General features: G+C 41.3%; 1 protein-coding gene and 1 long non-coding RNA gene across 4 annotated transcripts in view; one reads left to right on the top strand and one right to left on the bottom strand.

Annotated features, from left to right (window-relative positions):
- LOC127476606 (uncharacterized) overlaps nucleotides 1-27,880 on the top strand; it is a 623,146-nt gene that overhangs the window by 486,164 nt on the left and 109,102 nt on the right. The gene's annotated exons all lie outside the window — the stretch shown is intronic.
- Nucleotides 1-27,880, bottom strand: part of LOC127476638 (uncharacterized) — a 63,202-nt gene that overhangs the window by 4,329 nt on the left and 30,993 nt on the right. For 2 of the 3 annotated variants that reach the window (XR_007906689.1, XR_007906691.1), the window contains exons 2-3: nucleotides 26,872-26,955; nucleotides 3,844-4,128 (exon numbers count right to left, since the gene is read on the bottom strand). This is a non-coding gene — a long non-coding RNA (uncharacterized LOC127476638). Of the gene's footprint in view, nucleotides 1-3,843; nucleotides 4,129-6,489; nucleotides 6,589-26,871; nucleotides 26,956-27,880 lie in introns of those variants that run through there. The other variant, XR_007906690.1, reaches the window with a different exon arrangement.

Here is a 27,880-nt window from a genome sequence, read left to right as displayed (position 1 = left end):
AATTGTGTTTTCCTGCCTTGTAGTCACAGCTGGGACAAGGCAGCACTTTGGTTTCCTCTTAATATACAGGAGAATTCTTTATTAATTTGCATTGAAAATAGAGTGGATGGCCTTTAGAATAGACCTACCTTGCCATAAGATACTGAACTGGTGTCAAGCACAACCACAAGTCTCCACTGAGTTTACAGCAATGACAACCAAGGCAAAGGCTTTTTTATTCTGGAAGGGGACAACCCTGTGACACCTGAAGTCTCAGGGAGTATTTTAGATCTTGTTCTCTAAGACTTTCTCCTGTGCTGTATGAGGCTTTGCACAGAGAAAGTTAATATTGACATAGAAAAAAAAGTACAACAGTCTGTATTTTGAGAATTGACAGGGGAAAACTTTGTCTTCTCTCATATTTATTGAGTTGCTGCATTTGAGAATAATACAGGTTTGTGCATTCTACATACCAAAACCTACTAAAAATGGTTTCATTTAGTTATCACACTACCACAGCAAAACCCCCCACCCTTTATGACTAAATTCCAGTGAAAATCTCACAAATTAATTTCAAAGTATGCTTGCATAAATCATAGTTTGTTGGATCTATAGAGCCTAGCAGTCCATGAAAACTAGAGATCCCAAGCTGAAACTAGAAAGTATGTACTAGGACCGCCCCTGAAGCTGATGATGTGCAAACCACATGACACTACAAATCATTTTCCACCCATGAAACAAGAAACCCAAGTTTCAGAAGGACAAGAATCAGAAGGGCAAACTCATGAAAGAAGGGTAGGCATTCAGTTTGGCACCTTGGAAGTAATTGAAGAGTGCCCTAAAGTGCCCTAAAATGTAATATGATATAATAGACACCAATTTAAAAGACTACAAATGTTCTTCTGCAGTAAACTGATGATCATGAGTTATAAAATCCAGTGTTCTGCTGCTTGTACTGCAGCATCAAATCTTTACTTGGTCTCCAGGTGACGTTAATGAGGAGAATGTATTCTCCCACTATCAAGCTCAATTTGAAAGAAATCCCAGCCTCACTTTAAGCTAAATCAATTTTTAGTTCTTTCACTGCTCCTTCCTTCTATCAAAATGAAGGAAAAAAAAAAAGGCCCATTCACAGGAGCTAGAGGAATAAACCCACAGACCAGTCAGCCTCACCTTGATGGAAATAAGTGAAAATTAATGGAGAAATACTTATAGAATAGTAGGCCATCAAAAAGAAAACAAACACACACACAAAAAACACCCCAAACAAACCACAGAAACCCCCCCCAGGGTCTACTGAAAACAAGTCATGCCAGAAAAATCAAATCCCATGATGGGATAATCACTGGGATGGAATCTAGGGAAATGGCTGACCACAGCCAGCAAAAGGCAACGTGACTTCACTGCACTGCCTTGGTCCCTTGGTCCTTTTGGGAATGTATTGCTGGCTTCCAGCAGTCCAGAGGATCTTTGGAAATTCTTAGAGTTGATGTGTAACAGGGTAGACAAAGAACAAATTGTTCTGGTGACCTTGTTCATTTCTAGTACAAAAGTTCAGGCTGCCTTAGAGGTTAACAGAAGATGTGATATTCTAGATGTGACATTTTATATAGAAATATTTTTAGCTTAAAGAAAAACAGTATTGCTTGAAGCACATTGTTAAAAAGAAAAGAAAGCCCACCCACATTTTTGTAAGCTAAACCAGCAGCAATGAAATTAAACAAACTAATGACCCCAATCAGTTATTTCAGAACATGGTTCCCAGGGAAAAAATTGTCCCATTTAACACTAATGGACTGACCACACAGGTACACTGACATTTTGGCAGGTGACAAATAAAAAGGCTGTTTATATTATGTATTCCATCTAGGTACATTTTACACATACAAGTATAACCTCAGGTGGTAATCAAGTTGACTCACATTTCCTACTGGTAATGTAAAAGTTTCTCCTATTTAGACAAACTATAGTGTGCAGAAATTAAGGTTTAGAAAAGAGAAGACAGCCTCAGGGTAACACCAGTGCTTTTCCTCAAGGAGAGAGCAATCAGTTCAAGTCAGATCACCTAAAGATACATACATTTCATCCGGTGGAATGACAAAATACACACATAAGGAACTGCTTTATTTCTTTATGATAGCAGCACTAGTGTCAGCAAAACCCAAGGTCATGCCAAAATTGCAGTCATGGGTGTGCATATACACATGCATCACCACCCCCCCAGAGACAGAATCTCGAATGAACTGAATTAAACACAAAAGAATGTAGAGAAGCAACCAGTTTTGGGTTACATCTTTGAGAACAACGTGAACAAATCAAGGATTTCCACCAAAAGCAGGCAAGTCTACACAATCCTAAAGAATGAGTAAATCCCCAGTACAATGTACCATGCACTTAGTCCCCCAACGAGATTAGGTTTCTGAGCTGCTTACTGCTCACTGTGACATTTAAAAACTCTTAAGCACCAAAGCCCAAATGTGGGCACAAAGAGCACAGCTCCCAGTGGAACTGCCCCCAGTTACCCAAGAGGTTCCCAGCCCCCTGGGGATGATCATCTAGACAGGTACAGCCTCGGGCAGTACAAGACTGTCATCCTGGAAGGTAGAACTCAAGCAAGAAAGACACAGAACTTCCTCATGTGGCAGCCTGAGACTGTGAAATGCTCCTGCAGTGTTCATTGAGTACAAACTTCCCTGCTAAATGTGAATGGATCTCTGCAATCCATACAAGGCAGAGATGGGAATGGAAAACAGATTTTCTTTGGAACAACAGGAGTCACACTGAGCCACCTTTCAGTCTGCCTGAGCCACCCACCCATCTCTCACCAGGAATATCTCTGGATGAAAGAAAAAAACATGTTCCTCCTTGTTCCCAGGCAATGTTATTACACTACACAGTGGCTCAGGGGAAGCTACAGCTTCTTTGCACATCTCACATGCATGGTGGAAAGCCCTGGAAAACTATTAAGCACTGGAGGAAAAACAGAGACTGACAGAAACGATTTTATTTTTTATTTTAATCAAGTTAACAACCACCTCCTCCACTGGACAAGTAATGTGCCTTCAACACCTCATCTGAACAGTTAGTGTTCAGCTTTGTGTCTTTGTGCAGTCTACCCTGCCTAAAATCCTCTTGGCTTGGGGAGTCTATTTCCAGAGCAAAGAAGCATTTTCTCCTCAGAAGTGAATTTCTTTTCTGCAATACAGCTTCTCAGTCTACACCTTCCAGAACTTCATGGGCTAAGTAATGGGATAGCCTTAAGATTTCAAAAACGAAAAAGTAAACTTGCATATTTAGTTGTTTGCTATTTAGACAGTGTTGTAAGTTCCTCAAAGGGGCAGTGGGTAGCTGTGGAGGGTGGAATACTGCATTCAAGAAGAATCTCTGCTCCTAATTCAAAATATTTCAGGACAACCTTTTCCCACGAGTAGGCACAGTTCCCAGGGAGCCACAGAAGAAAGTCCTGTGGGATTTCCATAGGTTCAGCAGTCCTTTCAGACACACAGCAGCTTGTTCACCTGGCAGCAGTGGAGGGAAGGAGTTGTGCTGTGCTCCATGTCTCCAGTTGCCCTTCTCAGGCTGTTGAAGGTGCCCAATTTTGATAATAACAGACGTTTATAAGCTGCTTTTGTTGTTGCTTTTTCAACATGGAGAAAAAGGAAGGTTGCTATTGAGGGTGCCTGACATGCAGAAAATTTTCTTTTCAGTACCTCAATTAGAATCTATTTTAAAATTTCTATGCATAACACATCAGACTGACTGTTACAGAAAAGAAAGTCACTTCTATTTTAATATATTCCCCGAATAAGGGATAAATAATGAGGCAAATACAAAAGTAATCAGAGAGGCAAGCAATGGTGCTACCTTTGAGATGTCTGGAGGCCACAGATAACTTCCTTGGGCACTTTACCATGGATGGAATATCCTTAGGCAAATGTTCTGATTACTCCCAGAGAAGGACAGATTCAGCTCTCTGATGAGAGTAAGTGGACATGATGCCTGGAAAGCTGGGAAAGTGTGTGCAGCTTTATCCCTCTCCTCCTGATTTTATAACCTGTCACAATGAGGAATCTTCTATAACTTCGTTAAAACTTTTACCTCCCAGAAAATGCAGATCAAGAAATGCCTTATGCTTAGCCATGGGGGAAACTGTAATGACATAAAGGCAATGTAAAATGTTTAAAACATTATTAGTAGACAGTCTTTATTGGAAAACTCATGAAAATACAGAAAGCTGTCAGTTCTTGGACCTGAATTACTACAGAAAAAAAATTCTGCCTGTTTTTCAAAGGTATTCAGAGAAAGCTAATAAAACAGTAAAGTCTCTAACTCTTTTCTGAAGGAAAAAAATCTGAAAAAAAAAAAAGTTAAAAATGAGTATTAAAGAAAGATCAGCACTGCCATGCAATTGTTAGGAAAAGGATTTTGGTGAAGCACATTTCACGCACCGAGTTTTTTTGTGAAATATATTCTTCCACATACTAGGAAAACAGTTCACTTGACTTGATAGTACTTGATCCCCCTTGTCCCAAATATCATGAAGTGGTGCCCAATACTAGGATTTTGAATACAAGTAAGGGACTTTTTTCTCATTCACACGCAGACTTTTATAATAATGGAAATTCTGTTTCGTTGCTGAAATATCAAGAAGGTATGAAACACAGGGCAGAGGGGTTTTTGTGCCTAATTAGGGATAACCTAATTAGGTTCTTTTTCTGAGTTCTGTGAAGTGGCTGTAGAATCACACATAACAGAAGCATGAGGCAATGGAATAATAAACAAGAAAACAGGACATCAGAAGGCCCAAAAATCTTTACCACAGTGACTATGGTAGTGCTGTAATAGAAATTTGGTGGATGTGGTCTTACAACTGGAACGCTGAAGTTAGTGGCTAATTCAGAAATCTACCACCAAAGAAACAGTGACTTGAAGTAGAATTAATCTCACAGACAGAGAGGGTCAAAGACAGTAACACTTGCTGAAAATCAAAGTAAAAATATACAAGAATAGGAGAGGCCAGCAGGTCAGGTCATCAGCCCAGCAAAGCACACAGTTCAAAGGGGTGTTTAGTTTCAGAACTGAGAAATGAAGTGATTGGCAACCAAAGGCTTTGGAATAAGAATTAATCTCCAGGCAGCCTCCTGCCCATGTACCAGTGACACCAGTCTGTCAGGGCTGGCCGAGGATGGCAGGGAATGGCTGGTGCTGGCTTTTAATGGGGAGTGGTGACATCTTGTGATTTTTGCCAAGAATGAACAAAAAAGTGACACATGCAGATGCTGAAGGAAGGTGGACAACACAGGAATGTCTGCCTGGAAACCTTCTCTTGCAGGGCAGCAGCTGCTGTAAAGATTGCATGGGGGTACAGCAGGCATGGGAAGCCTGTTTTCATAAACTGAAATGTTCTCTGGAACCCAAACATCTGCATATCTGACACAGCAACTGTAAGACAGCAGTTCTAGACCTCAATCCCTTTAAAGCAGAGCTCTTGAGTTTCAAAGGGACCAACCACTCCCCTCACTCCTACCAGTCTGCTAAATGTTACCAACCCTTTCTTGGGCAGTTCAAAAACAGGAACCCTACAGAAAGGCTGAGGCCAGAAAGACAACATTGACCTGACACAGCACAGGTAAGAGTGAGGTTTTGCTGAAAACAAAGCCATGGCAGCCCCATGAGGCAGCCAGGATCAAGCAAGCTCAAAGTCAGAAGACCATGGTAAGAAGATCAGCACGTGTCTGGCCCCACTGCTTTCACTGCTTTAAAGGCAAGGCTGGGCTCCAAGTCGAGAAGTATCCCAAGCTGGTTGATAAAAACAGAGGATTGAACAGCTGGAAGTCAAAATTTGGCAAGTTAACCACAAGTTAATATACAATTAAGTAGCATAAGGAAACATAAAAAATAGTGAGATAGGATGTGGCTGCCAAAGTAGAGGCCCTAAGCACTGTTTTTGATGCCCTGGAGCATTCCTCACTCGACAGCCATCTGTCACTCACAAAGAAACCATTTTCCCACAGGTCCTGACTCACACCTGCAAGTTGAACACTGACATCTCATACTCCCAGGCATCTCATGCCCTAGAAGTCTGCCTAGAGGAAAGCCCAACTTCTAGGAGAAAACATCTGTTTATGATCCATGAGGACTGATCTTTCAAACTGACAACCAATAGAGCTATAAACCCTTTTGGCCTCTCCTTTCTCATGCTTTCTTGGAGAAGGCAGAAATTTTTGTGTTATTCTTGACACATTCTGAGCACTTTATGGATTGAGCATATCCCTAAAGTGAGCCAGGAAGCCTTTGCTTTTCCATACTATGTAAAATCTGGTTTTTTTCTGCCCTTCTCTGTGGCATTTTAGACCAGCAGTGAAAGAACTGCATGATATGGGTCACAGCCCCCTGACACTACAAAACCTCTCATGTTCAGAGTCACTGATCTGGGGGCAGGAAGGAATTCTACATTTGGTGAAAAACACAGGATTTTTTTGCTTTCTCTTTGTACAAGAAGTAATTTACCTGCTCAAACAATCTGGTATATCTTACAGTATCTTCCTTGCCAATGTAAGGACCCTCAGGCACTGGTAGCACTCCTCTTCTTTGCTCATGGCAGTTTCTAGATTCTAGAACACAATTCTTCAGGATGCTAAAAGTTCCCACTCTATGGCTTCCATAAATGAATGCCTACCTTCATGGAGAGTAAAGAAAAAAAACAAAAGGTTTTGGGCTGTAATGCCATTATGCAAATATAATGTCCACTTACTCGATAATTAAATTGCACACAGACTTTAACATTAACAGAATCTTGCCATTATGACCAGAAATTATCTGGCAAAAGTGCATCTGGAATATTTCAAAACATCTAAAGAAGTGGCCATTAGAAGCTACTGCATACGATGCATCAAACTTACTTGGAAAAGACAAAATGCCCCCTCTCTGAAGGCAATTTTTCTGTGATACACAGACTGAACACAACCCTGAGAAACTTGTTTCCATGTTTAAGTTCTTAAACTTTCATTTCTTCACTACCTTTATTTTGAGAAATTTTACTTTGCTCTGCATTTGCAATAGAAGACAATATATTATATATATTACAATAGAGTGATCAGTGACAGAATCCCAGGAAATGGCCTGAAGTTCTTCAGGGCAGGTTTAGGTTGGATCTCAAGGAAAGGTTCTTCTCCCAGAGAGTGGTTGGGCACTGACCAGGCTCCCCAGGGCAGTGGGCACAGCCCCAAGGCTGCCAGAGCTCCAGGAGGGTTTGGATGATGCTCTGGGGCACAGGGTGTGACTCTTGGGGATGGGTCTGGGCAGGGCCAGGAGCTGGACTCGATGATCCTTGTGGGTCCCTTCCAACTCAGCATATTCTATGATTCTCTGACAGTAGATTTTCACATATTTTCATTAGTAGTTACATTTTAGAGCAGTGTTACATTAATAGAAATTAAACCTAAGGATGGAAAAGAGTGACTATTAACTATTCCAGCTTCTATATCTTCAGCTGAAAGCTCTCTGGCATGTGTTGGCATGATCTGATCCTAACCCAGCTACTTAATATGTGAATTTTTCTGAAGAAAAAAATAGTTAAAGTAAGTATGCATATTTACTTAGGAGTCAGGAGTAGTATATATTCCTGATTTACTGCTCTTTGCAATTTAAGGTACTTGTAATATCTTAAAAAGTTTAAAACAAAATTCTGTGTACTGAATGACATGCATATATTGCAATAGAATAGTTTCTAAGCTACAAAAAACCCCAACTAAAACAGTATTAATGCTTCTCCTGTCAACACTTTTATTCTTCAAAAGAATGAATACAAAGGTATTTCCAGCCAACCAACCTGGTGTCCCAGAATCACCATCCCTCACAGATGATTAGAAGTTCATCACATTGAGAGAAAATACCCTTTCACTGCCCACAGTCACAGAATTATGGACATTCCACTACCCCAGCAACATATTAATCACAGGTTCCAGCCTAAATTTCTTGGCAGTCTACAAGATGAAAGACAAGCACAGTTAATGGTGTTGAACATGTTGTGGGTTTAGTTACCAGCATGAATTTCCATTAGAAATAGTGGCAATAGGGAAAATTAAGAGGAAAGGAATAGCTGGAGAAGCAAAGCAAGGAAGGGCAATGCATCTGATCTCCACACTCAGACATAACAGGGACTCACAGGCAGAGAGTCAGAAGGAGTCATGTGGGATATTTAGAGGGAGGGCACAGAAAGGGGTGGACAGTTCTATTAGACTGATTTTTCCCTTATACACAAGGATTGACATGGAAAAAGAGTAAAAAGATATTTATGGGTGAAGTGGTTGAGGAATCCTGTGAACAAGGGGGAAACTAAAGCGAAAAGTGGGTTTTACAAAGAGAACTTTGTGTAAAGAGAAATTGCTCTTAAAGCTTTGAGTGTATGTCTCTTGAATGGGAGAAGACAAAAGCTAAAGACAAAAGTCAGGTTGGACAGGGCTTGGAGCAACCTGGTCTGGTGGAAGGTGTCCCTGCCCGTGGCAAGGGGTGGAATTTAGGTGTTCTTTAAAGGTCCCTCCCGACCCCAACCACCCTGTGATTCTGTGCAGGGGTTGGAGTCAAGATGATGATGTTCCTATGGCAAGAAAGAGAATGTATTAAAGAGTCCTATGGAAGCTGAAGCACAAAAAGTTGAGAACACAGCTGAGTTTTGATGAAAGAAAAAGGTACATTTCCAGCAAAACAGCAGTGCCCCATTCTTCCACGCTTACAAGAGGAGAAAGATGAAAAAATAATGACCATGCTGGAGGCAAGAGTGGCTGGAAAAATAGGGGAGTGCCATCTACAATAACAGGTACCAGGAGATCAAAGCAGCAGCATTTCAGGAAGATTTTGCCTGGATGAATGATGTATTTTTTAGCTACTAATAATTAATTAGGTTAGGATCATCTTCCTAGCTCCAGCACATTAACTCCAGAGCAACTGAGACATCCTCCTCAGTTCCCTTGCCTCTACCTTACTGTTCTCTCTCACACATTTCTGTTGCCCTCTCTTGTGCCTCCCTTCCCTTCAGGACTTCTGCACAACCCAAACAGAACAGCACCCTCACAGCTGCAGGGAAAGAAGGTGGCACAGCAGCTTCAGAAACCATTACATTTGTCTGAATTCTAGAAAACTGCAAGCTGTCAAGTTTGCCTTCATTACAGGGACTTTATCCCATCATCCTCCTGAGTACTGCAAAAATCCTGTGAAGAGTTCCCCATGTGAGCCCTGTACTGAAACACTCTGTTCTGCTGTAGGAGTGGGACTAGAGAGATTTACAGCAGTCATAATACACCTTTAAAAGGCCACTTTACATGTGAACTGTGACAGTTCAGAGAGACTTGTTATGCCTATGGTGTCGAGTCAGGAAAATAAATTGATCTAGTTTGTGGATGAAACAGTAGGTGGCAAGTACAAAAACATAAAGAGCCACCAAAGGAAAAGACACTCTTAAATTGGATAAATACAGGATCGGGTGTGGGAGTTGATGGCTGAAAGAAATGCTGAGACATCCTGGACAAGCTGAGCAACCCATATCTGGAAACAGATGTGTTTGCTTAACAAAATATCAATGCTGCAAAATGCCTTGAAAATGTATTGATTGCAGAAAACATCAAGCAGTAATGTCCAAATCCTCTGTTTTCCTTCAGCTTTCATAATGACAGATAAACTTTCTCAGGGCTTTAGCAAGCAAAAATAGATAAACCACTTTCTTGTGCAAACCACATGAATTCATCCCTGCACTCCCACTTTGTCTGAAAGAATGCCAACGCTGTAAAATAGAGCAAAATATCGAGAGAGTTAATTTTTTTTAAGAGTACATTTATTCTGTGGACAATAAATATCGAGACTGAACAGGATATGGAGTTTCCTTCACAGACTTAGAAAATTGTTTTAGGTAGCTTCATGGCTGCCAGGTCATGGTTGAAGGCATGTTTTGTTGTAGGACAGATGAAGAAACCCCCAGTGCTCACTCAGTGGTCTGCCCATCACCTTAGCAGGATAAAGGACAACTGAAAGGCTGGGAAATCAACACAATGTTTGGCTTCAAAATGCAATAGATGATGTAGACGTGTGGCCCATACTAGAGGATTATCTTCACTCCTTTTAAAAGGATGACTAATACTTATTTCTTTCTTGTATATTTAGTTATAAAGCAAAGGGAAAGGATGGGAAAACTGGCTGCTCTTTGACTGGAGCTAGTCCCATGGTTTAACCCCAGCCAGCAGCCAAGCCCCTCACAGCCGCTCGCTCGCTCCCCCACCAGTAGGATCAGGGAGAGAATCAGAAGAGTGAAAACCAGAAGACTCCTGGGTTGAGATAAAGACAGTTTAATAGATGAAACAAAAGCTGTGCACACAAGCACAGCAAAACCAGGAATTAATTCATTGCTTCCCATGGCTGGGCAGGTGTTCAGTCATCTCCAGGAGAGCAAGTCCCATCCCACATAACAAGTTACTTGGGAAGACAAATACCATCCCTCCAAACATCCCCCCCTTTCCTCCTTCTTCCCCTCAGTCTATATAATGAGCATGATGCCATATGGTCTGCAATATCCAGTTTGGATCTCCTGTCCTGGTTGTGTCCCCTACCAGCTTCCCAAGCACACCCAGCCCCCTCCCCAGCGTGGCAGGAAAGCCCTCAGCAGTAACAAAACCATCTCTGCATTATCAACCCTGTGTTCAGCACAAATCCAAAACACAGCCCCACACCAGCCACTGGGAAGGAAATTACCTGTACCCCAGCCCAAATCAGGACAGCTATTTAGCTGCAAAACAACCAGTTTCTTCTGGATTTGCTCTCTCCCCCATGTGAACCCTGAATGTAATACAGGGTTGCCTTCAGCTGAGATAGACCTCTACCTCCTGCAAACCAGGTAACATCCAGTTATTAACACTCTCCCTCATCTTTCAATTTGATCCTACTTCTGTAACACTCTCCCTCATCTTTCAATTTGATCCTACTTCTGTGATCACAGAAACGAGTTGCAAAGCTTCCAGAAATACAAGCCATGAATTTCCAACGTGTGGATAAGAGAAGAAGATAAGAGCTCTTTGACTCTTCTGATATCTAAAAGGCATAATAGCATCATTTTCCCATTCTGGCTGGAACTACAATGAAAAATAACCCTTCAAAGGTGCATAAGGAGTGTGGAGGATGCGTCAGCTCTGTGGTCAGAGGAGTCTCTGTTGCCCACTAAATTTCAAAACTAGCTAACATCCTACAGAAGCCTATCTGAACAAATATAACAACATGATAAGAATTAATTAGAAATCCCATTTGGTAATTAGCAGAATTCCCAGGGCTCACCTCAATAGCAAGGGCCACTCCACAAGGGCTCTCTGTCCCAAGGTGGATGGGACACCCTCATGATGTTAGGTATCAGGCAGGGAAATTCTCAATAAAGCAACAACTTCTATAACTGAAGAATATTATTTTGCATGTTAGCCAATTACATAAACACTTAAATCTCAACCCCTTCTAGAAACTCTTACAAACCTAATTAATATTTATCTTTAGAATATTTAAGGAAGTATTTCATGTGACCCTGTGTCTTCTACTTGCCTGAAGAGTTGCCAACTAGAGCGAATTCCTGGGCTAAAGGATGTTTGTGTCACTGTCATCCTGGTAAATTAATCCTCAAAGTATGTTACAAATATTAAAACATTAAAGCAGTAATTTTGGAAAGCAATCAGAAAAGGCATGAAGCTAGTAAATTTTTTCTTGTGGTTTGATTACTAAAAGAATATAAAATACAAAGTTCCAAACCTTCTTTCCTGTGATCACAGACCATTGCAGTAAACATAGGTTTTTCTTATACCATCTCTCTATTCCAGCCTCAGTTCTTTCTGTACCCTCCCCAGCACCAAACCTTTAGATTCTATAATTTAGACAGCTATTACATTTACTCCTAATATTTACTCCTAAAATAGTGCAACAAAATGTTTGTTATTGTCTGTCAAAACAAATGCAAGTTATGTTCTCTTCTTTAAATCAATTCACTAAAAGGTTAATGTTCTTAATAAGAACTTAATAGTCCTTCTTTTGCTGTATCTCTACATAAAATAAAGAATTGTTCAAACTATCTTTTGCAATACCTTAACAAGATAACTGGTGTCCACGTCTTTGCATTTGCAATATTTTCCGAATGGAGTTTCCTACTAAAAGAAAAAAAAATACAAGTGCAGGAGAGAAAGTGAGAGGGCAGGTAAAGCCTTCAGGGCCCAGCTGCACTGCAGAATTGAGTTCACCACAGTATAGGTTTTGTCCTCTGTATTCTCCAAAGGGGAACTGGGATTTGTGTTTGTCAGTCACTGAAACAGTCAATGAAAGAGGAGTAAATTCACTTATTCTGCAAGTGGAAGCCGGTTTGTCCAGACAGACAAAGCCTGGAGCCTGTTTTTCCAGTCAGGGACTGAATGGAGCTATTGGAATGCAGGAGTTATGCTCAGGCTGCGTTTCAGAACCGTGGCTGGACTGAGGTCCATCACTGAGATACAGCTGCAGAGCTGTTACACACGTAATGTGCACACTCACAGGCACAAAAACTGTGCCAAGACAGAGGCAGCAGCGACAGTGAGTCACAGCACAGCCTTCCTTCCCAGGGAAACTGGCACCCACAAAGCAGCAGCAGCCATGGTGGGGCTGTTCAGGTTGTATTTTGCAAGTCACAAAGGCATCTCAGAGAAAAAAACCCCAGAGATTTGGACTTCTCTTATCCACCCAGGATCTGGGCTTGTTTAGCATGTCAGGAAAAAGTGCATGGGCAGAGTGTCCCTGGGACAAACAACTCATGGTTGTGTCTGACAGACCAAGGTTATTAGTCATTCCACCTTATTTGCACCCTAAATATAAATGCCACAGTTGTCTTTTACAGGTTAAAAAGAAAATAGATAATGAACAGCTCTTTCAAGTGTCAGATCACATAATTATTCTATTCAAAATCTAAAATGTCACTTATGTCCTGAGTGAAATAACTTTCAGTATACTAGAACAATCCCTTCATTGTAGTGTCTTGCAGTCCACAATATCATCTGCATTTTCTTTATTCAATAAACTTTGATGGGTTTTCCTCAACCCTCCCTCTAATGCACAAATAACCGTGAGATATGGAGCCAGTGTGCAAAATACTCAGTTGCATTGAAAAAAATTAGTAATAAATATTCATTAAATACCAAGGGATTCCACATTTGTAAATATAACAGGAAAGCTACATTAAGCTTGTAAACTGGAAGGACAGTCCCTCAGCTGCAGTCAACTTTTCAGAACATGGGAAGGACTTTTAGGAGACAGATGTAGCAGAGATCTAGACCTCTGTACGTCTCTGCTGAAAAGAAAGGATGCAATAGCTAAAAAAAAAAATAATTGAAACTTTTGAAATATTTGAAAAAGAAAAAAAATAAATCCTTCATGGGGAAATTGTTTTTCTCTCCACGGAAAACAAACTGTTCAGAGCACCAGTGATCATATAAGCCTGTCACTGGATAAACTCTCATCTCAGGCAGGATGATGAATTCCTGTCTTGCTCATCTTTCAGCTGCTGCTCGGTAAACAGTCTGAAATTCCAGCTCCTGAATGCCCAGGCAGGAGGAATCAGGGGCAGCTCTTAGATCCCTGCTGAGCCCTCGCTCCTGTGGACTGTGTCCAGGGCACATCCCCATCAGAACGGGGCATATCTGCTGGTTTGTCACAGCCTCAGCTATTGCTGGCCATCACCTTGTCACAAACCTTACTTGTAAGGAGTAAAGAAGCCTTTCAGGCAAGATTCGTTCATTTTTTAGTAATAGAAGTAGAGTCATCTCTACTGTTATACTTAATTAAAGATCACTTTGCAGGAGCTTCCTTTACAAGAGTTATTTAATAAAGCTGAAAGAGTGACAGCGCAGAGCAGCGCCTGGGAAAAGAGGGTCTGTTGACAAAGGAGTGAGAAGTAGGAGCAAAAAGGGGCATAAAATACACTGAGGTTATAAGAAATGACAAAGGAATTTAATATTACCATATGACAAACAGTCTGTATTTACTCAAATCTGATCTGAGTCTGTCACACCCCTCTGAAGAGCAGTCTAGACAGAGACATATTTCAAAAAGTTCCCATGGTGAGAAACAATGATAACACTTAATTAAACCCCACATCCTACTCCCCATTCTACCAGCAACAGGGCAGCCAATACGTACAGGTGACCAGAGCACCTGCCAAGCCACAAAATTCATTTTGGTTTAACAAAAGGTACCTTGCAATAAGACATCTGTGGGGAACACAGAAGCAGGCATAACTCAGCCTAAAATACAACATCAGTCCTTTGAGAATCAATACCCCAGCAGAAATCCTGTAACACAGCCTGCAGAGCAGGTGTGCTGGGCATTGCCCTGCAGAGGTTTGTGCCTTGGCTGGGAAAGCAGGAATGCCACAGACCTGCAACTCAGTCAAATATTCTGTCTCCTGTGCTGGAATCCAGATGCCAGTGTGATTACCTTCCTCCAGCCCTGGAGTCAGAGCGAGTGAGACCTGCTGAAGTGACTTGCCAAGGAGCCAAGAAAACCATGCACTCTGAATTCTTTGCTCCATCACATCAAATCCCACTTGAAATATAAGTGACCAGTTGCTCTGGGAGAAGATTTGATGGAGGTTCAGCACACAATGGGAGTGAAATGGAAAGCTTGAAGAGAGGTTGTCTTGGCAACATAGCCTGACTCATATTTAAAGATAAAATCACTCTCCAAAGCTAACGTAAAGTGGATGACAGAGACAGGAAAAAAAATGTAGGCACTCATAATGTCTTCATGGCAGAGAGCTCTGCCTTCTGTCAGTTGCCTGAATTATTTTGGGACTGTTTGGTAGTGTTTCCTCTGTTCATTGTAAAACATTATTTTTATAGCAACTATTAAGGCAAACAAAAAAGTCTAGAAAAACACAGCATAAACTCCTCCAAGACATTCATCATGTGAAACAGCATGATGCTTCCATGGACCAAGTATTATATTTTTTAAGCATATATTAACACACCATCATACAATCATAACACTGTTATGAATAGTCATGTTCTCACTGTCAATTGGTGCAGGTAATTTGCACAGGTAGGCACTTTATAAAACATAGAGACTGGTATAGCAATTGATTTTGAGGTCCTTAAGTGACATGTGATTTCTTCTGCAAAAAATCTCATTAGACCCAGGTTTGATGAGATGGGCAGGAAAATCCAGGAGACCCTGGCAGGGGTCTGTCAGGGTACCAGTGTGCACACCACAGGACAGAGTGGCAATGCCAGAGTGTTACCTGCTGCACCCCATCAGGTGTCTGGGCACTCTATCCAGGTACTGCCTCCCAGCAGTAATCTCTTAGGCCAGAAATTCCAATTATTAATCATGCTCAATAAATTGCTCTGTTGCTAAAATGCTCTATCTCTCATTTAATCAGAGTTCTACTTTAGAATAATATAGAAATGGCTTGATTTTGTATATTTTCTGTACTTCTGTCAGGATAATGAGAACAGAGCCAAACTGGAAAATCCCAGATTATTTGTCTCTTTTTCAAGTAGTTTAACACCCAAAGAGTGTTAAGAAGATAGTAAACCCTACATTTTTCTGCATTTCTTTTCCCTCTGTGAGGGAAATGCGTTGCACTCAGTGCAAAATTCCAGCAGGAAAAAAAAAGGGTTTACAGTGTTTTGCCATGTCAGTTCAATCTCCCTTATCAAATACTTCAGGACTCAGCAAACTTGGTGGGTTATGTCCCCCAGGTTGCTCCTTTGCTGAGCACTGTCACCTCTGAGCTCCACTGGGCAACACCACTCTGTCACCAGCTAATAACAACTGACTGATTATCACTTTCTCAAGATCACCAGCTCTAAGTCAAGCAGCTTAAGACACTCCCAACTTTTTCTAACTTGACAGCTTCTACCATTTCTACTTTATTGGCACTTTTCCATCCACCCAGCCCTTTATCTCTCTTGTCCATTAGTCTCCTGAATAGCCTCTTGAGGCAACTACTGCTGAAGTCTGAAGAATTGAGGTAAATTGGTGAAGAAGATTGATTTAAACACAGGCGATGTCTTCATCAGATCTTTCAATCTGTGAATAACAGACATTCCTTAATTCCCCTCCTAATAACCATTTTTCATTGCAGAGAGATTTGCTGCTCCCTCACTCCCAGGCTCAGCTGAGCACTAAAGAAATGCCATTTTTCTATCAGCCAGTCAGCACACTTTCCAAGGAAACCTTTATACTAATTTCACCATTTTGACTTGAGTTTCTTTTTTATTAGCTATCTTACTTTCTTCAGTCCTGACTTGTAGCACTGCTCTGCTAACAGATGGCACAGTCCTTCCCTTGCCAATGAGAAGTCTAACACTTTTATAAAGGTAGGATTTTCTTAATGGGAACGAACAGGTGGGCAGAGCAGAAGAATGCAACAATTACATTTAACTCTGGGCAATAAATGATGATCCCAAATATCTGCTGTTAACTCAATCTAAGTCTGAGCTACAGCAAGCATGAAAAGAAGAGGGGGGGGGAAATAAAAAAATTATAAAGGGGCAAATGTTGCAAGCTTTACCTGGGCTTGAGGTGAGTGACAAAGTAGAACATGAGCAAAAATTAGGGGATTTGGGGCCAAAACAGGTCATCCTTGAAGAACTGGGGAAAAAAATTGTTGGGAAGGTTGCAAATAAAAAATCATCCCCAAAGAAATACATCCCCTTGTGAATGTATTGCAGAGCTAACAGTACTGGTTTTAGCTGTAGGAACATGAAGCCTACCTGGGCAGCCATCCCAGCTCCTAGTCACCCCTGCAGGCACAGTCCCAGCCAGGGGAAGCAGGGCAGGATTCCCTTCCATGGCCCTTGCTTCTCCTTTGCAGTGAACCAAAAGAGAAAGGTTCTGTGAAAGGAAGGACTTGGAACCCGAGTTTCTCAGGTGTCCAGATTTTTAATGTCACAGCTGTGTGCCTAACAGGACCCTCAGAGGAGTTTTGAGAGAGCTGGGGGTGTTCATCTGGAGAAGGGAAGGCTCCAGGGAGACCTTAGAGACCCTTCCAGCACCTGAAGGGGCTCCAGGAGAGCTGGAGAGGGACTTGGGACAAGGGATGGAGGGACAGGACAAGGGGGAATGGCTTCCCACTGCCAGAGGGCAGGGTTAGATGGGATATTGGGAAGGAATTGTTCCCTGGGAGGGTGGGGAGGCCCTGGCACAGGTTGCCCAGAGAAGCTGTGGCTGCCCCTGGATCCCTGGAAGTGTCCAAGGCCAGGTTGGACGGGGCTTGGAGCAACCTGGGCTAGTGGGACGTGTCCCTGCCCATGGCAGGGGGTGGGACTGGATGGTCTTTTAACCCAAACCATTCTGGGATTCTATGATCCAATCTACAAAGTAATGGAACTCTAATGTCTGTCCCACAAAACTGCATCAGGCATCTTCAGTGCAATGCTGTAGTTCAGCTTTGTGGTTCAATGTCCTCATAGAACAGCTCAGTAAAATCATGGTACTCGTATTCCATTTAAGTTTTTTTATCTCGTTGTGATGAAGAGTTGTTTGGACCTCAGTATGAAAACTACTCTATTCTGGCATTTTCCACTCAAAGAATGGTTGCCATTTCCCCACCACCCTTCCCCCAGATTCACTGAGGCTCAGCAGCAGGGCCTGTGTCAGCCCCGTGCTGCCCCTGGCAGTGATTCCACATGGATGGATGCCTCAGTTTTGCCCTCTGGACTAAGCATTGCTTCCTGGGATGCACTGAGAAGCTCACCTCGAGGGAAGAATCACACTGTGTTAGGAGAGAGGCAGAGAGCTTGGCTTGGGGCAGCAAACAGGGGCACGAACTGAAGCACTGCTAGCAAAACACTAATAGAGAAAAGCTGCTAAATTGGTGTGACAGGAAATGTTTGCAACTTTTGCAGACTCAGAAGTGCAAGATTGGAACTGTGTTTTAAAAGACCCATGCCAAAAGACTCCTATATTTATCTGATAGGAGAGGCCATCACAGAGAACTCTATTTTTCTGACAGAAGCTACAGTTTTGCAGGGCCATAAGAAAATTCTTCAACCAGGCAGCCTCAGAAAACCTTTGAAAACTGATTCCTATTATTGAAGAGTACATTACTCTGCCATCTGAGCCTTCCAAACCCTTCAAGGGCAAAAGAAACTCAAATATATTCCTGTAATCAAAGATCTAAAACTTAATCTAGCGGGCAAGGGCTATGTACTTGATCCAAATCACGACTGTAGAAAAGCTTCAGTCTTCCTGTCCCCAGTTTCCCTTCCATAAACAACAAAAAACTGATTAAGACTAGACAGGTTAAGTGGAATCCACTTCCTTATTTTGAAGCCTACATTAATCATCGAGCTTTCTCCTTAATTTTGGTGAGCAGTGACATTATATGGCTACAAAACAACAGCTAATCATACTGGACTCTCTACTTGGGCTCTCTGGTGCTCTGCCAAGGTTAGAAATGGCAGCCAGGTGCAGTGCTCAGGTCCCCTTCTCACCCTCTATGGCATAAGCATTCCAGGCACACATGGCCCCTTTGAAATATTGCAGCAATGGGGCATTACAAAAATAAGGAAAAAATTCTGGACTGCATTTACAGAATTTAAAAGAACTGCCAATTTTCTTTCCTGAAATGAAAATATTCAGCTTGCTCGAAAGGTAAGTGAAAGGTCATTAAATAAATAACTCGAGCAGTCAAATGACTGACCAAATTACAAACTTTGTCAACAAAATTTTGATTATAGTACCTTCAAAATTTCTTAATGCCAACATTCTGTATATATATACACTTTTGCACTATGCAGAGCAGAAAAGGCTTTAAGCCTGTTCCAGTGAAAGGAGAAGTATAACCAAACAGTACATCACTGCCTAAGGTACATAGTCCCCATTTTTGTATGAATATCTGAATGGGTTTTTGAACCTGTTTTTTAGACAGTTGGACTGGAGCATGATTACAGGTCCCTTCCAACTAATGATTCTGTTCTATTTTAACTGACTTCTCTCTCATGTTCACCCTATTATTCTCCTGAACGACCATTGCTCTGGAATGTTTAAAAGAACTTCCACATTTGAAAGAGGCTTTGGATGCACCTGGTTACCCCAGAAGGAACTTATTGAAGCAATGACAAATCAGACACATCAGTGAATGTGCCATACTTGTACTCAGCCCACAAACAGGAAAAAAGCCCACTAAGTAAAATCAAAACCCCAGCAATATTCTTACCAATATCTACAAACAGGAAAAGGAGATTAGAGTTTACTTAATTAATTTATTACATTTTCTGTATCTTAAACCACAAGTGATATTTTAGTTTCATAATGTGCTTGCCTGAACAAAGAATTAATCATCATCATAAGGTATGGAACTTATAGTTTAAATGTTGTCTAAGCTCCAAGGGCAGCAGGTTATTAAAAGTAAAAATAACTGCTACTGAACAGACTGAAATACCAACCTCATTCCAACTGGAGTATCCTTCTCAATATCAGCTGCCTTTGGAACTGAAAGATAGCAATGTCTATAAAACTTTGCTACAAATTAATCCAAGGGATGAACCAGTAGCTTGTCAACAGTTTGAAAAAAAGTGTATAAAACACTGCACAGAGATATTTTATAGGGAAATGAACAGGACATGTTTTTATATATGCCAGCTTTATGATTTATTGGATGTCTGCTCAGTATAAGTATACAATAAGGGAAAAGAATGTTTCTACTTTAGCAGACTCATGAAGGCAAAATGTATGAAAATAAACTGATCCCTGAAATTCTAGTACATTTTTACCTAATAAATATAACTTGTGAAATACATTTGTCCAAATATTTTTCATTTTGTAGATATTTTTATGCAAACTATTAAAACAAAATACATTATGGATTGCTTAGAATCAATTATATCTTGTATATTATCAAAACAATGGGGCAAGAGGAAATGGCCTCAAGTTGTGACAGGGAAGGTTTAGATTAGATTTTTTTCCCAGAAGGGGTTGTGAAGCATTGGAACAGGCTGCCCAGAGAAGTGGTGGAGTTCAGCACTTGGAGACAGGGTGAACATAGTGGTGGTGGTGGGTTGATGGTTGGACTTGAGGATCTCAAAGGTCTTCTACAACCTTAACTATTCTGTGAAAACATTGCAAACACTGAACATTCTTTTTATGATATATGGTGTTGATGTTACCTGTTCAGAACACGACAGCAAAGGAAACACAGGCTTCACAGAAATCTGAGCAAATGCTGGATAAATCAGGAAGCCTGGCTCCAGTTTGTCACTATTTTGCCCAAGCCACTGAATCAACCCTGTGCTGTAGTCCCTTCCTTTGAGTACCAGCAGTTGTCCTTGTGCCAAAGTTAGGCAGTGAGAAAGCCAGGAATAAATCAATACATTCCTTGTGTGGGCACATGGACAGCTTGTGAACTGCCACCATTGGGGGGTGGCAATTTTAAGTACTTCAACGTACATTATTTATACTACTTCCTTTAAAGCAGCTTCAGCTCTAGGTTCAAATGCTCAGTGAAAAACCAACCAGGTAAGATAAAAACCAGTTTTGCAAACAACACAAACACTACAAAAGGTTTCCATGAGAATTCACCTGGATTTCTGTGTGAGCTCCCTTTGGCAAAGGAAGCACACATTTAGTGACCATTGAGCCAAGTTACTCACAACTGTGTTGAAAGCATGTTCCAATGATACACACCTAAGCATCACCCAAACATCTACCAAAACTGGCATCCCTTCATACACAAAATCTCCACTGGAAGAGTTTGGATTGGTGGGAGTTCTTGTTAGGGAAGCAAACAAGTGCCTGTGTCTTCACAAAGTCAAACAAGTGAAACAACTGATCTGGTTTTACTCTGTTAGAATCACAGAGTGGTTTAGGTTGGAAAAGACCTTGAAGATCAAGTCCAACCATGGACCCAGCACCACCACCAGCTTCACCACTAATCATGTCCTCAAGTGCCACATCCCAACATTTGACAACCCTTTCTGCGAAGAAAGTTTCTTTAATATCCCACCTGACCCTCCCCTGGCACAGCTTGAGGCCATTCCCTCTCCTCCTGTCCCTTGTTCCCTGGGAGCAGAGCCCGACCCCCCCGGCTCCCCCCTCCTGTCAGGGAGCTGTAGAGAGTGAGAAGGTCCCCCCTGAGCCTCCTTTTCTCCAGGCAGAACTGACAGGTGAGTTTGGGGGGCTGATGTCTCAGACTGTAAGCACTGTAGTTTTAATCTTCTGCTATTGCTTCCACAGACTCTCCACTGAAGGTCATTCCTGTAGCAATTTATGTTTGCAACATTTGCATAGGAATGTTCATCTGAAAAGCCTTCCTACACAATTGGGGGGCACAGCAAGAGAACCAAGGAATAAAACACTGTACAGCTCTGAGAAGCAATACTGTCCAGCTCTGCCCATGGACCACACATTCTCCTGCTCAGGCCTTAAGTGACAAATTTTAACCCAGTGCTCTACAGATATAAAGAGGAACCCAATGAATGCTCCTGAACCTGAAGGCCTGATCCAGCACCACAACAATGCCTGTGAACACGGGTACTGCTGCCTGTTGAAACAGGTTAGCTGCTCAAAGTTCTGCCTGGTTTCTCCTTCTTTTCAGGCTTCTCCATCAGGCTCCCCCTATTCCCTCTCTCCCCTTGATACCTTTAGGAATGCAGCACAATACTAGATGGGAAAACCAAAAAAATTGCAGCCCTGAGGCACCTACAGGCAGAGGATTCAATGACTGCATACCAAGCCCTCATTACAGTTTAGTCAGGGAGATGAATAATAACTTTAACACCACCAAATGAGTGCAACTACCCTTCTGGAGCCAGGATTCTTATACTATAACTAAAATACCAGAGCCCAGCTCAACAATTAAAGAATCAGAAAGCAAATCAGGGTGCAGGATAAAACTCTTGCTGACACATCTGCTGCCAAATGTTTTCAGACCTGTCAAACCTTCTCTACAAGGAGTTCCTAGTGAGCTCTTTTTGTTGGTCGGTGTGTTGTTTTCTTTTTTAAGTGGATTGCCATTTTTTGGAGTCATTACCAGATACACTTCTCATTTCCAGTTCACTTGGCTGCATGGTTGGTTTTTTTGTTGGACAAGTTTCTAGATTACCCATGTCATCTGTAAGTTACAAAAGTATGCTAAGAACCTCAGCATCAAATCACCTCAGCTGCTAAGCTGGAAAGACAGTAGAAAATGAAAACATCAGCAAGTTCTCTGAGAAGAATGTACTAAACCTCAAGAACCATGTCAATTAGACATTAAAACTACTGGTGTCTCAACTAAATACCTACTTACATGCATACCAGGAGACACAATTTATCCCTCATTTTAAGTAACTTTCACTTTCCAACTCACAAAGAAAAGCCTATCACATTCATAATACAATACAAAGAGATAGATTATTCAAAACCTAAAAAAATCTGACATTTAAGAAAAACAGGTCAAAGGATGTCAGGACACATTAGCTTCTTTACCAAAGTTCATTAGCCCTCTTGAAACAGGATGCTGGGGCTGCATGGCCAGCACCAGAAGCTTCTGAGGAACCTCAAAGGGCTTCAATCCAAAAATTAAAGCCCATAGTAAATCTCCTTTCTTAAACTCTAAAATTAAAAAAAAAATTCAGGTATGCAGTCTTAAGATTATATGAAACTTCCTTTACTGTTTTATGTGTTAGATATAGTATAATACTTTATGTCCAGTTGATGTTCATAGAAGCTGTTTATATATTTATGAAGGAACATTATTCAGAGATTACATGAAGTCTTTTGTGTTTCTGATCCCTCTGACTCTTGTTACATTTTATAATACATCTCTGAAAGTACAGGAGCTTTGCTTACAAACAATGGCACCAAAACACTAAGATTCTTTCAAATATTGTAAGCATTTTTGGCTTTGGTTTATTTGTAGTATTGTCACACTTGATTTATAATGGGGTATTCTGTCTATGATCAAGTATGCTTTAAAAAAAAACCTCACTAACCTCTTCATCTCTATGATATCTTGAAACAGCTAAAAATATGGGGTAGGAAAAAAATAAGTAATTTCCTTTCAAACAGATGTTAGGTCTTTCATTTAAATGAATATCTCTATCTCCTATTGTCACAGGAGAAGGAGTAAAGGCAAGAGGCCCCTCTTGGCTTCACAGTATCAAATGATAAGAGACCTTTTCATATCTGTTCTTATTTACTGCTTCTTCATGCTGAACAGCATCAGTCTTGTCAGTCTTTCATAAAAAAGTTTTTCCACATCCCTAATCTTTCTTGTTATCCCTTCCTGGTTACTGTGCTTTAACTCGGAAGAAAAACTCGTGATGAGATCCAAAACTAAGTGAAACGAGTTGGAAGTGCACATTTTTACACTGTGAGAGCAGACACTTGCCCAGCTTACAGAGGGATGTACAATGCTTTCTTATTTCTCTGTCACAAATGGGTACTTTTGGAGATAATTTAGCTCAGCATTACCAGATGAAGCCCTTTAGTCAGGACTACAAAGAACATCAGAAAAGATGACTCTAATGATGCCTGAATGTCAAAAATCTCTGGCATCATCCCCAGTCTAAGGCAGTCAGCAGGGAAACCTGGACATCCTTTGCCTCCACCCCAAAATTTGCCCAGCTATTCAGGGCAAAAAGGGGATAGAAGCAAAAAAAGCTTCCACGTAGCTGCAAGAATCCATGGGGTGTTTTCAATCTCAATGTGGTGTCTTTCTGTACAAAATCTTATGAAGAAATATGAGACATTTCTTCCTGCTTTAACATCTGTTTGATCTTCCTTGCTTCATTTGTGCACATCCAAAAGAACTGTCCTGAACAAGCTGATGCAAGAACAGGAGCATTTACAGAGGTAATGACTGACATGGATGCATCATCCTGCAAATGCCTCAATACTGGGGAAAATACACAGGATTTTTAGTGCCACTTTGAGGGAATAAACAGCAGAAGTGACATTGTTAGAATCAATATTTCCCAAATGCACAGATAAGAAAGGAATGGTCCTAAAGTCATGGACCATGGCAGCAGAGGAGGGAGAACAACATTAACATTTTGTGGAACAAACAGTTTTGAGAAGTATTTTGCCATAAGGCAGCTTAGCCCATTTGTGAGATAAGGACAGCCTCTTACCTTTGAAAAACCTCCTGCTGATAAACCCAAGAGTAGAAATCAAGGGGCTTAAAAGCACAATAAAGTGCTTTACTGAGTAGGGACAGGCTTGTGCGTGTGCCTAAATGCTTCACAAAACACTTGTTACCACTGACAGGCACTGAAGGGTGCCTAAGGCCTTCAAATACCCACTTACTTACAAATTTCCAAGAAGCATACAGTGAATATATTCCAGGTTGGTTCTACAGACACAGTTCCCCATGTTTCAAGAACCAACCCAAGGCCCAGAACTGGAAGAAGCTGCAATCATCCTTAGGTCACACCCTGCATTTTTCAAGAAGCCTGCTCAGTATTTTCCCCCACCCCTCTCTGCTACCACTGATTAGAACCAAGGGGTGAAAGGAAGCAGAGGTTAGGTCATTTGGGAGCTCAGCAGGAAACCCACCATTATCCAAGCACATGGCTTCTTAAACATCTTAACAAGACTTTTATAGCTAAACACAATGGCAGGGGCCGAGACCTAACGTGGTTTCTGAACTCGAGGCTTCAGTGTGCTCCCTCCTGCCAGCTGTTTTGGCAACACAGAATGGTTTGGGCTGGAAGGGACCCTGAAGATCATGTAGACAAACATTCTGGGCACTGGCGTTGCTAATGATGCTTCACAATTATATTTTTTGTGCTTTAAGACTTTCGTAGTGTTAAGTGCTACTATGATTTCTTCAAAGAAAACAAAGAGAGCTCTGTATGAACAGCAGCTTCATTTAGACAGAGATTGCCCACTCTGAATTTGTAAGTAGATTTTAAAATAAATATTAATAAGACTAGTCTATATGGGGAAATTAAAAGGACCTATGAATAATGTTGCTCTGTATAATTGAACACACAGATCTATTAAGGAAACCTGATTATGTCTGATTTGCAAAACTGGAGAAAGTGAAATAAACTGATTAACAAATGAAGCTGGGCAAAATTATCTGTTCTTAGCTCCTTGCTCTGTTCCACCAAAGCCTGCCACCCCCAGCACTGAAGTGCACAGCCGTCTCCTCCTCTGGCTACAAACATTTCCACCACGTTTACCCACGTTAAATAAAGATGAACAGAATGTAACACTATGCAACATTGAATAGTGCATTCAATTCAGCGGAGTTATGTCACAGGATTTTTTCAGTGTGCTTGAGAAGAGTTCTGTGTGACTCTTCAGGGCAGCCACCATGGGACAGTGCACAGCCAGTGGCACCTGGAAGTGCAGACATTCCCTGAAACCCACGAGCTCAGGCATTGACTGGATCCAGGTTAGCAGTAAAACAGACCACCACCTATCCCTAGAAAACTGAGGAGTGTCTTAAGAGAAGAGGATGTTTATTTTCTTTACAAGGTGTTGACTCTTTCAGGCAACAATTAAAATGTGCGTGACTACAGCAGCAAGGAAAATCAGGATTTTCCATTATCATTATAATGAATTTAATCTCCTGAACTTGGTTTTTTTTTTCCTTTTTTATTTAATTTACTTACAGGCACGGTCTTCAGTGACACAATCTTCATGCTTCTCAGACAGAAGGAGTTATGCCAGTTATGCCATACTCTTTACTACAGGCTAGTTATTAAGAGTTTCCTTTCCATGGAATTTATTTTCTGCATGAAAGCAAGTGAAAATGTAAACCTCGAGGGAAGGAAACAAAATGGGTGAGAAAAATGTTACAGTTTCAGCTGCCATCAGCAATATCTTAGAATCCCTCAAACACTCTGAGCAGGTCCGTTTACTGAGCCCCATAGAAATGGGAGATCTTTAAGCTACTTTTTTTTTTTTTTTTTTTGGTTTTCTAAGACCCTGTCTAAAAAGGTACAAAAGGGATCCTGCTTTGAGAGAAGTCTACTTCAAATGACACTGTTGTTTGCCCGTAGAAAACCTGTCTGGCTTGTTCCAGGTGGGTACTGAATGAGTGAGATGAGGCCAAGAAGGAGATGGTGTCTTGCTGTGAAGGCAGTTGTCAAATGATGAAAACAGCAGGGGGAAGAATGATTCCAAGATCCTTTTAGAAATGAAACTTTTCACTTGAGGGCCACAGAGCTCTCAGTGATATGGCTCCTAGTATGGTAATCAGGCTGCTGACTACCATACCAGGCCAGTCTGCTCTTGCAGAGCTTACTCAAAATATTCAACCGTAACTTTTTCATGCAAAATTATCCTGGAGACTCTTCTGTGTTAATAGTAGCACTTTTCCCTTGTGCTTTGAACATCAGAAAATTAAATTCATGAAACGCTTCCATTTCATAATTGCTTAGTATCCTATCTCAGCAATCTGCAAACATCTATGAAGAGTACTATACACTCAGAATACAGCAAATGGTGCTTGAATATTTTAGTAAGAGCCCATCTTGAGGTAATAACAGGCAGTTTAAAGCAATGCTGGTCACTTCTTCTGTGCTATGCACTCAACAAGATGCTAGAGCTACTAAAGAAAGAAAAAAATAGCAGTGACAAACATCTGTGGCATGTGTTACTGGGGAGTCCTGCAGTGCACTGATCCTCTGAATTAGATGCAGGAGTTGCCTCTACTCTTAGTGTCCAGGTTTATAGGTTGCAGGAAACTTTCTTATTATTTGCTCAAAAATACTGGAGCTGAATGGGAGAGGAGGAGTGAGGCAGGAGGCTGCTCATGCTAGTCATGACCTGAATTCCTACCAGGGAACTTGTCTTTTTTTCCTTCCTTTCAGTCAAACTAGACAACTTCTCACATTCTGACAGCCCTATATAAAGTTCTTTAAAAAGTCTAATCATCACATGGGAATTAAAGCTCTCTGGGATACATACCATGTTTTCTCATTGACTTGGGCTTTGCAAATTGCTGGCTCAACCTGGTTTTGATCTTCACTGGTGTCTTTGAATGTCACAGCACTATAAACAGAAAATGCAAAGAGTCACTGCAGAAACATTAAACATACAAGTAGAAGAATGGCAAAGCAAAGCCCTGTTAGCTATCAGCACAGATGGGGAAAGCCTACAACTCAAATTGAAAGGGTTCAATGGTTTTGAGTATCCCAACAGTTGCCTGATTCACAAAACAAGAGGAAAAACTCTAAGCAGAATGGGGCAGGAAACAGAGGCAGTGAGATATTGAAATAGATTCTCCAGAAACAGGAGAAAAAGGATTACACCACTAATCTGGGGTAATGCCAGCAGTGAAACTCAGGGAAGGTGGATGTCCCTTATTAAAAAGATTGTTTTACAGGCTCTATCATTCTACCAGCTTTGCTTATGAGGCAAGATGCTCTTCTGTTCTTAACGTTTCTGGGAGAAGGTAAAACACAGATTTCTGGGGATATGACTGCAAAGACTGAGGATAACTCAAAATCTGTTCAAATTTCCAAGTTCAAATTTCAAAGTTCAAATTTCATTCAGGGACATAAGAATCCCCACTGATTCCTGATTAGTAATGCCCTAAATGTCACAGAAAGCCCCATATCCTTCTTGAAACAGGAGATCTAGGTATAGATGGGACTGCTCTGAGCCAGTTTGCCATGGTATGGACAACATACACTCAAGGAAAAAAAGCATGCAGGAGCTGACTGCTGCTGCAGTCATACCCAGCCTAGAGAAAGAGGATATGACCATGGGGTTTTGCCACTCTGCCCAGGGTCTTACACAGATCTGATGCAGATTGCTCAGGATTCCACATCTGACATCACCTATGCTTCTCTCTCCCTCCCCATTATACCAAAGTTTTGTTTATTTAAGTACATTTATATACTGTGTTCACAAGCCCAGTGCATAAAGCAAAATCTGGTCAGCATCTTTCAACTTGGAAGTTTTGGAGGACAGG

Source organism: Manacus candei, unplaced genomic scaffold, assembly GCF_025592945.1.
Source record: "Manacus candei isolate 608988 ecotype Guabito, Panama unplaced genomic scaffold, ASM2559294v1 h1tg000050l, whole genome shotgun sequence".
Lineage (NCBI taxonomy): Eukaryota > Metazoa > Chordata > Aves > Passeriformes > Pipridae > Manacus > Manacus candei.
Note: the sequence above shows the minus strand (reverse complement) of the source record. Positions and strands in the feature narration are given on the sequence as shown.